The sequence below is a fragment of the Bombina bombina genome, chromosome 4, assembly GCF_027579735.1.
Source record: "Bombina bombina isolate aBomBom1 chromosome 4, aBomBom1.pri, whole genome shotgun sequence".
NCBI lineage: Eukaryota > Metazoa > Chordata > Amphibia > Anura > Bombinatoridae > Bombina > Bombina bombina.
The window spans coordinates 252,469,647-252,480,732 of NC_069502.1; positions in this window are offsets into that span (position 1 = coordinate 252,469,647).

Consider the following 11,086-nt stretch of genomic DNA (forward strand, 5'->3'; position numbering starts at 1 on the left):
CCATCCCTCCCACATCGCAAACTAGCTAAATAAACTATTAACCCCTAAACCGCCACCCCATCACAAAGTAATAAACGATCAACTAAACCCCCTAACCTAACACCCCCTAGCTTAACCCCAATTAAAATAACCATAAATTAAATAAAAACTTACCTGTAAAATTTTATTAAAACCTAACCTTTCCCTAAAAAAAATCTAACATTACTTAATTACAAAAATAAAAAACCTAATATTACCACAAAAAAAATAGCCTTTAAAAAAAATAACATTTACACCAAAGAAAACAACTTACCATTACAAAAATAACAAACACAATTACAAAAAATAAAAAAAAATTCCTATTCTAATACCCCTCAAATATTCTTATTCAAATACCCCCCCAAAAAACCTATTCTACAAATAAACTACCAATAGCCCTTAGAAACCTCTAACACTACAACACCCCAAAATAAAATAAAAAACTAACTAAAAAAAACTAAACTACCCATTGCTCTGAAAAGGGCATTTGGATAAGGGCATTATGATCTTTTATTGCCCATACAAGTAAAAAAAACCCTGAAGATTGACTGCAAGTTTCCCCTTTTATATAGGGGTACCTTTGCATTCCTATTGGCTGATTTGATTCTTCAAATTCAAATCAGCCAATAGGATGAAAGGAAAAAACTTTTAGGGGTATTAGGATTAGGGCGGCACAGCAGTTATATTCCAAGAAATAATTTACTAAACATAGCTAATATGGGCGGCAATGCTGGCTATAGATAACACCCAGCATCGCCGCCCATAATGGCATATATTTACCGATCTCTTGGTATGTATAGTAAATGCCTCTCTGCAATGCTGCCTATTAGCAGCTATAAGCTTGCTTCCATTGAGTCGTAATTCCGTTTGCGTGCACTCGCAAACCGATAAATATGCTTTCGGAAGCAATATCATTTATCGACTGCTTCCAACGGCCTGTTATAACCCAATTTCGGCAACCGGACTCCAGCTGCCCAACATTTTCGTGTCCCATACAAAGTATAGGAAGCCGTTAATCTTTAAATTATACCCGGTTTCCAATGTCCGCACAAACCGTAAATACACTGTCGGAGGCTGCCAATACTGTCATGAGGTGCAGGACACAGCATAGAAGGTAATTTTACTGCAGAGCATCAAAGTATACAGCTTGCACAACACATCTAACTTAGTAAGTGCGACATAGACAATAGCGACCCCAAGCTCCGCCCCATCCGGTGATGTCACCTCCAACTCTCATCACATCTCCCCCCTTTTCAAAGGACAAAGCATACATTTTTTTTTTTAGAATACATCAAATAACAAGTTAAAGAGAATATATATAAGCAACAAGAAATACAATCCTGACTTGAACATCGCGGCAGACTACCCTAGTCCACAGTGACCATGGGATTATTCTGCCCATTCTTCCGGTCAATGCTGTAACTAGTGCTAATCCCGAAATTGGGCTGGAAGTTTCACCACTCTTCTACTTGATGTCATTTTACATGAACTGTTTAGAGTCTGCTGGAAGCAAAGAAGTATCCTCGCTGTGATCTTGCTGAGGGGAAGGCACCCCTCTTAAAACAGGGGATCCCACCGGCAGTGGCTCTAAGGCATCCAGTCCCAAACTCTCAGGTACTGGCTGAAGATGTCTTCTATTTCGACGTGTGACTGTCCGTCCATCAGTAAGGACTACATAAGACCTTGATTCTGGAGAGCGTCCAATTACCGTAGCAGGCATCTTCCATTTCTTCTCATCATCCAGTTTATACTTACTTACTCTTACACTTTGCCCCACATTCAGCTCCTGCAAGGGCCTCACAGAGTGTTTTCTGTCGTAGAAGAATCGAAAACCCCTTTTTACCTCTTCATCCCTCCTAAGGACCTCGTCCCGAGGAACAGAGCTGGTTGGCTGGAAGACACCCACAGAGGGTAAAGTGGTGCGAATTTGACGTCCTAGCATCAGCTGTGCTGGGCTAAAACCTGTGGCTTGGATGGGAGTCACCCTATACGCCAGGAGAGCTAGGTACGGCTCAGATTGCTTCAAAATGAACTTTGTTGTTTAAACTGCCCTTTCAGCCATTCCATTGGCCTGCGGGTAATGTGGACTTGACATAGAATGGACAAAATCATATTCACTGCTAAAAGAACTGAACTCCACGGAACCAAATGGCATTCCGTTATCACTCACTAACTCCATTGGTATGCCCCACCGGTCGAACAAGCTCTTGAGACGAGTGATAACGGCTTAACTGGTGATCTCATTCAAGGGTGCAATCTCCAAATACCTGGAATAGTAGTAAATCACGACTAGGTACTTTTTTCCGTGCAGTTCACACAAATCAGCAGCTATTTTCTGCCATGGGCCTGCAGGCAGCAGAGTAGAAATCAAAGGCTCCCTTCTCTAAGTAGGCCGGCATTCCCGGCAAAAGGCACATTTTGACATGTGGCTTGTAATGTCGGAACTGACCCCAGGCCACCATACTGCCATAGCTGCCCTTACTCTGCACTTTGTAATGTCAGAGGGGCATCATGAATCCTGCTTAACATTTCCTGAAGCATGCTAACAGGAATAACAATGCAGTCCTGGAACAGCACCAACCCATCCAGCTGCGTGAGCTGCGATCTCTCTGACTGGTAAGAACTTAAAGATATTCTTGGGCCAACCTTCTTTTATGTAATTAATAACTTCTTAAAGGTCTGTATCTAAACATGTCTCCTCCCTTATTTGCTCTAGCTTCCCTGACAAAATGGATTTGGATGCCAAAACTGAATCCACATACACTTTCACATCTGATTCAGTTGAAGATTCTTTAGCAGCAGCCAGCGGGAGCCTGGAAAGTTTATCTGCCACTACCAGTTGTTTCCCCGGAACATGCACTGACTGAACGTTGAACCTAAGCAGCCTCAGCAGAAGTCTCTGGCATCTTAGGGGTGTTTTGTCAATATCATAGGAGTTGATTAGAGGGACTAGCGGTTTATGGTCAGTCTCCAGACTAAATTTCTCTAAACCCACTAGGTAAGCTGGAAGCACTCACAGGCCCAAACTGCAGCCAGGCTCTCTTTCTCAATTTGGGCTCATTTCGACTCAGCAGTTGTCAGTGTACGGGAACTGTAGGCATTGGGCTGTAGTTTGTTCTCATTCAGCTGCAGGAGAGAGGCTCCTAACCCATAACTGCTCAAATCAGCACTAACCACAGTTTTTTTAGAAGGGTCGTAGAACCCCAAAGCTGTATACTTTGATGATCTGCAATAAAATAGCGTTGTACCTTCTATGCTGTGTCCTGCATCTCATGACATGGTGTCAGAAGTACTTGCCTGCGCTTCTGTTTCCAGCTTGGCCCACATGGCGTCAGCGGTTTCAACGCTTCAGGATTGCTTCCAAGCTGGACAAGGAGAGTGGTGAAGTACAAGTTTTGCCTTTGAGCCCTAAACATCAAGAATAGAATATACAAGCAATTGCTAATATTGCTAATATTGCGGCACACCACCATCCCAAAATTTTACAAAATCACACATTGTAGCCTAATACAGTATATATATATGACGTTTCGGGGCTAACAGCGTCCCTTCCTCTGTTAGTCCCGAAACGTCACTAATAAAGAATTTATATCACGGATGGCAGAAGACCAGTGAGTGCTTATTCCTACAAACTTATATTCCTTACACAATAGCACCCTGGCAGTTTTTGGTCATTGGTGAGAGTGCACACACCCTACTTGGCACTTATATATATATATATATATATATATATACACACACACACACACACTGTACTGTGCCGTCATGCCATGCCTCCTACAAACTATACATGACATATTGACATTCATTCACAAACAATCATAATGATTGTCTGTGAATGAATGTCAATGTCATGGTTGTAAATGATGCCTGATGAGCCAGGCTGTCACATACCTCCCAATATTTTAAAATTTGAAAGAGGGACACCCTCGCACTGTTGTCAGTCTGCCGTGGCACACCTGAGGATCTCTCATGGCACACTAGTGTGCCACGGCACACTGGTTGAAAAACACTGCCTTAACCAAACAACACCTCCACTAGAGGATGGCTATGCATATTTGCACAAATCGGCCATCATAGTGATTCATGAGGATCTATGTTTGTGAAAAACACTACTCCTATATAGAAGTGTGACCACAGGCAATTAATATTGCAGAAATATCAGGTAAACAATATATATATATATATATATATGCAAACACATAAGTAAAGCACTGCTCTATATTGGTAAGATGGGCTAAGGGGTACTGTAAACACCTATTTCAGAAGACACCACTATATTAGAATAGTTTATGGTGTCATGAAATTATAATTATGTAGTAGGATCTATGTGCAGTCCCCAATAGCGAGTCCCAATGTTACCAAATCATACACAGTGTGGCAGTAAATACAGATTGTGCAAACAGAAGTTTCCAATGGCATATACAAAGTATACAGTATTGCTAGAGTTGTATTGATGTCCTGTATATAGAAGGATTTCAGATGTTACAAATTGTCCTAAATGGAACAATTGAGGTATAAATCTTTTGGTCTCCAAAAACGATATTACCATAGGATAGTTACCGTCCGAATATATGAACTGTAGGCAGAATTAGTATGCCATAAAACAGACTTTCAAAGGACTATTTCTGTCCCACCGTGAAAAACAACTCACAACTCCAGTGGAATCATCATATTAAGCACATGCAGCGATGGAGTATAGTGTGGAAATAAAAATTACGCCAGATTGAGATCCTCCTTGGCTGTTGCAACACTAACAATCCGTTGAGTCTAGGGCAGAGCAACCCGCTCTGTGTACGTCACTGCCAACGCGCGTTTCACAGCCCACGTTACCACAACGTCATAGGGGTTTGCCCTGAGGAAACCCCTATGATGTTGTGGTCACATGGGGGGTAAAACACGTGTCGGCAGTGATGTACACATAGCCATCCTCTAGTGGAGGTGTTGTTTGGTTAAGGTAACACAACATATTAGCAATTGCTTGTATATTCTATTCTTGATGTTTAGGGCTCAAAGGCAAAACGTTTCTGAGTACTGTTTTGTTTGGTTCATTTGTATGGCTATATCCTTAGCGGACATCCAGCCTGTATTGTATATGCATCATCAAGATTGCACTGTGTATAAAAACAAATATTTACTTTGGCAAGGCTAATTGAGCCATATATAAATAAAGTGAAGTGCTGAAATCCCTGTCTTGTGTGTAGTCACTTATTATGTTTCTACATTTTCTCTCTTTAACCCAGGTTTATATCTATTTAAACTATTAACCCGAAATCCACCATTAACCCACATGGCAATTAACCTAAAATAAATCTATTAACACCTAAACCGCCAATACCCACAACGCAAATAACTAATCACTAAACCCCCTAACCTAACACCCCCTAAATTAACCCCATTACATAAATTAAAATAATCCTAAATTACAATTAAAATAAAAAAAACTAACATTACTTTAAAAATAAAAAAAACTAAGTTTAAATTAAGCTAAAATTTCAGAAAATAAAAAAAGTCTAACATTACATAAAATAATAAACAAAATGATCAAAATTTTAAAAATTAAACCTAATCCCTATGAAAATAAAAAAGCCACCCACAATAAAAATACCCCTAATCTAATACTAAACTACCAATAGCCCTTAAAAGGGCCTTTTGTAGGGCATTGCCCTAAGTTAAACAGCTCTTTTACCTTTAAAAAAAACAAACGTCTAGATTATTGTGTTAGGGTTAAAAAGCAGCGTTGAGAGGTCCCAACGCTGCTTTTTAACGCCCGCTGGTATTACGAGTCTTGCAGGTACAGGTGTACCGCTCACTTTTTTGGCGCAACTCGAACATACCGCAAATCCACTTACGTCAATTGCGTATTCCTATATTTTCAATGGGATTTTCCTAACGCCGGTATTACGAGTCTTCCTAAAAGTGAGTGGTAGACCCTCTCCTGTCAAGACTCATACCGCATTTGAAAGTCAGTAGTAAAGAGTTTTATGGGATAACGCCGTAGTATAAAACTCTTAACTAAAGTGCTAAAAAGTACCCTAACACCCATGAACTACCTATTAACCCCTAAACCGAGGCCCCCCCCCATTGCAAACAGTTAAATAAAAATTTTAACCCCTAATCTGCCGAACCGGACATCGCCGCCACTATAATATATTAACCCCTAAACCGCTGCACTCCCACCTCGCAAACACTAGTTAAATTTTATTAACCACTAATCTGCCGTCCCTAACATCGCCGACACCTACCTACATTTATTAACCCCTAATCTGCTGCCCCCAATGTCGCCGCCACTATATTAAATGTTTTAACCCCTAAATCTAAGTCTAACCTTAACCCTAACACCCCCCTAACTTAAATATAATTTAAATAAATCTAAATAAAATTCCTATCATTAACTAAATTATTCCTATTTAAAACTAAATACTTACCTATAAAATAAACCCTAAGATAGCTACAATATAACTAATGATTACATTGTAGCTATCTCAGGGTTTATTTTTATTTTACAGGCAACTTTGTATTTATTTTAACTAGGTACAATAGTTATTAAATAGTTATTAACTATTTAATAGCTACCTAATTAAAATAAAGACAAATTTACCTGTAAAATAAAACCTAACCTAAGTTACAATTACACCTAACACTACACTATAATTAAATTAATTACCTAAATTAAAATAAATTAATTACAATTAAATAAAATAAACTAAAGTACAAAAACAAACACACACTAAATTACAGAAAATAAAATAATTACAAGTTTTTAAAACTAATTACACCTAATCTAATCCCCCTTATAAAATAAAATGAAGATAGAAGATGCCACCTGGATGAAGACTTCTGCCCGTCTGGAGGACCACTTCACCCAGCTTGGATGAAGTCTTCTGCCCGTCTGGAGGACCACTTCGCCTGGCTTCGTAGAGGACTTCGGCCCGGTTGGGTGAAGACTTCTCAAGGTAAGGTGATCTTCAAGGGGTTAGTGTTAGGTTTTATTAAGGGGGTATTGGGTGGGTTTTAGAGTAGAGTTGGGTGTGTGGGTGGTGGGTTTTAATGTTGGGGGGCTATTGTACTTTTTTTTACAGGTAAAAGAGCTGATTACTTTGGGGCAATGCCCCGCAAAAGGTCCTTTTAAGGGCTATTTGTAATTTAGTATAGGGTAGGGCTTTTTATTATTTTGGGGGGGCTTTTTTATTTTATAAGGGGGATTAGATTAGGTGTAATTAGTTTAAAAAACTTGTAATTATTTTATTATTTTCTGTAATTTAGTGTGTTTTTTTTCCGTACTTTAGATAATTGTATTTAATTGTATTTAATTGTAGCTAATGTAGGGAATTAATTTAATTATAGTGCAGTGTTAGGTGTAATTGTAACTTAGGTTATGTTTTATTTTACAGGTATATTTGTATTTATTTTAGCTAGGTAGCTATTAAATAGTTAATAACTATTTAATAACTATTGTACCTAGTTAAAATAAATACAACGTTGCCTGTAAAATAAAAATAAACCCTAAGCTAGATACAATGTAACTATTAGTTATTTTATAGGTAAGTATTTAGTTTTAAATAGGAATAATTTAGTTAATAACAGTAATTTTATTTAGATTTATTTAAATTAGAATTAAGTTAGGGGGGTGTTAGGGTTAGACTTCGGTTTAGGGGTTAATAACTTTATTATAGTGGCGGCGACGTTGGGGGTGGCAGATTAGGGGTTAATAAGTGTAGTTAGGTTGCAGCGACATTGGGGGCGGAAGATTAGGGGTTAATAGATATAATGTAGGTGGCGGCGATGTTGGGGGCATCAGCTTAGGGGTTCATTAGTATAATGTAGGTGACGGCGGTGTCTGGAGCGGCAGATTAGGGGTTAATAATATAATGTAGGTGGCGACAATGTCGGGGTAGGCAGATTAGGGGTTAATAAGTGTAAGATTAGGGGTGTTTAGACTCGGGTTCATGTTAGCGTGTTAGGTGTAAACATTTCTATCCCCATAGGAATCAATGGGGCTGCGTTAGGAGCTGAACGGTGCTTTTTTGCAGGTGTTAGTTTATTTTGTCAGCCGGCTCTGCCCCATTGTTTCCTATGGGTTAAATTGTGCATGAGCACGATTAGCCAGCTCACCGCTACCGTAAGCAGCACTGGTATTACAGTGAGATGTTGAGCTAAATTTTGCTCTCCTCTCACTTTTCTGCGGCTAACGATGGGTTTAAAAAAAAAAAAACGTAATACCAGCTTTGTCTGTAGGTGAGCGGTGAGCAGAAACTGCTCGTTAGCACCGCACAGCTTTACCGACAAAAACTTGTAATCTAGCCGTAAGTTTCCCCTAACAGTAAAACCCCCCAACCCACCAAACCTTCTAAAATAAAAAAAACTAACACTAGGCATTTAGTTCTTTTACTAGGTACTCACGGTTCCTGAAGACCAGCAGTAAAGTCTTCTTCCAAGCGGCAACTTCTTCTATATTCATCCAGGACCGCGGAACTGAAGACCGGTGACCTCACGTCAGCACTTTGCTTTTTCACCAGTTCATTTTGGCGGGCCCCATCTAACGTCAATTCAGCCTCCAACTGTAGCTTCAGTGAGACCTCAGCATCTGCAATTCCTATAACTATTCTTTCTCTGACTTGCTCTTCTTTAGCAACACCTAACTCACAGAATTCAGCTAATTCATACAGGTTGCACACAAATTACTCCACTGATTCTCCCACATGCTAAGCGCATTTATGGAAACAGGTCCTCTCATAAATCACATTACGTTTTGGGTACAAAGTGAGCACTGAGTTTGTTCATGACTATTTCAAAGCCAAACTCTTCCCCTTCTTGGAATGTAAAGGAATTAAACACCGGCTCCACATCTTTCCCCATAGAGTATAAAAAAGAATTAACTTGTACTTCACCACTCTCCTTGTCCAGCCTGGAAGCAATCCTGAAACATTGGAACCGCTGGAGCCATGTGGGCCAAGCTGCAGGCTGAGAGAAATCAAAAGGCTCAGGTGGGGTAAACTTCAACATTGACATTAATCAGAAATCAGAAGCGCAGACAAGTACTTCTGGATGAAGACTTCTCGCTGCCTGGATGAGGATGGATATCCAGACTTCAGAAACTGTGAGTGGATCTTTGGGGGTTAGTGTTAGGTTTTTTTAAAATCTTTTTGGGTGGGTTTTCTTTTTATAATAGGGTTTGGGCTTTAGGTAAAAGAGCTGAATGCCCTTTTCAGGGCAATGTAAAAGAGCTTAATGCCCTTTTAAGGGCAATGCCCATACAAATGCCCTTTTCAGGGCAATGGGTAGCTTAGGTTTTTGTTAGAGTTAGGTTTTTTATTTTGGGGGGTTGGTTGGGTGGTGGGTTTTACTGTTGGCGGGGTCTTTGTATTTTTTCCAGGTAAAAGAGCTGATTTCTTTAGGGCAATGCCCTACAAAAGGCCCTTTTAGGGGCTATTGGTAGTTTATTGTAGGCTAGGGGCTTTTTTTATTTTTATAGGGCTATTAGATTAGGTGTAATAATTTTTTTTTTTTTTTAGTTTTAAATTTTCTTTATTGAGATCAAAGGTACAGTACAGCCAATATGCATTAAGTACATAGCAACAATCATAAAAAACAACAAAAAAAGAACTAAACAGAATAGTCTATATCCATATACAGAATACATCCAGAATACAATCAAGGATGGAAATTCTCAAATACATCATTAATGGCGTGTACATATTCAAATACTTAATCCCGTCAAAACCTCTCTCAACTACATGAACATAGAACAAGTATGATGCCAGTGAGTGTCTCCCATTATTATTGTGCTATTGACTGTCATTAACTTGCTCCAGACTCGGGAGGGGACAGGGGAGAAAAATGCAAATTGAAAACTCTTAAATTAATATTGTGCCATTATATGAATTATTTATGTAGATCCCCTGACCCATATTTAGACTATACGGATAGGGGATAGGAAGGGGAGGACAGGGGACGGGAAAATAGGTACAAGAGTCATATTGAGGAGGAGGGGAGGAAAGAGGAAGGAGAGGAGAAAAAAAAAAACCCCACCCTAGAAGTTTCTATCTTTACTCCCATTCCTTTTTCTGATACCTCCTTTGTTATATTTGAGTTGTCATTAGTTCCAGTATCTAGTTCACTCCAGTATTAGTGCTCTAAGAATATAGAGCCTAGTCTCATATCTGGGTGCCATGCAGCCCTAGAGATTTTGGATCCAATCAGTCCAGATCGCCCAGTAATCTTCCATGCGCTCCAAGGAGCTGTATACAAATTTTTCCATTTTAGCAAGATAGTGAATCACCTCACAAACATCCGAAATTGAGGGTGGTTCAATTTGCTTCCAAGCTCTGGCAATGCACAACTTGGTTGCAGAAATTATGAGTATCACTAGTTGTTTAGTGTGCATAGGTAGCCCATCATCAAAGACATGAAAGAGAGCACATCGAGGTGTCAATGTCACATCTATATTTATAGAGTGCAGGAGTACTTCAACATCTCTCCATAAAGTACATACTTTTGGGCAGGTCCACCATATATGAGGATCAGAGCCCCTATCTCCAACAAGCCGGGGAGGAACCCGCATACATTTTGGACAGTCTGGTAGGAACCCTGTACCATCTCAATAGTAGTTTTATATATCCTTCAAATACTGTCACACAGTGTATTGTTTTCTTCGTTAGAGTCACTGCCTTGCTAAAGTCTAGATCTGATATTCCCAGATTTAGTTCACTTCACCACATTTTGATCTGACCAGGGAGACCTAAAGAGTGATCTCTCAACAGGGCCTTGTAATGGAATGTGAGGGGCTTGTATGTCCCCAACCCCCCCAACCATCTCTCCTCCCATTTAGAGTATTGTCTGAGGCCTTGTCCGGAGAATTTCCAAGAATTTAATAAACTGCGCATTCTGCAACATTCAAATTGAAACCATAATGGAGGATCATTCAAGAGATGTAAGACTTGAGGGACCGTCATCAGCTTGTTATTAAAATATAGTTGTTCAACTAATGTAAATTGTTTTTCGATCCAGAACTCTACATGAGTATTTGGAAGGTCCCACATCAGACCTCTCAGGTGATGAATAGAGG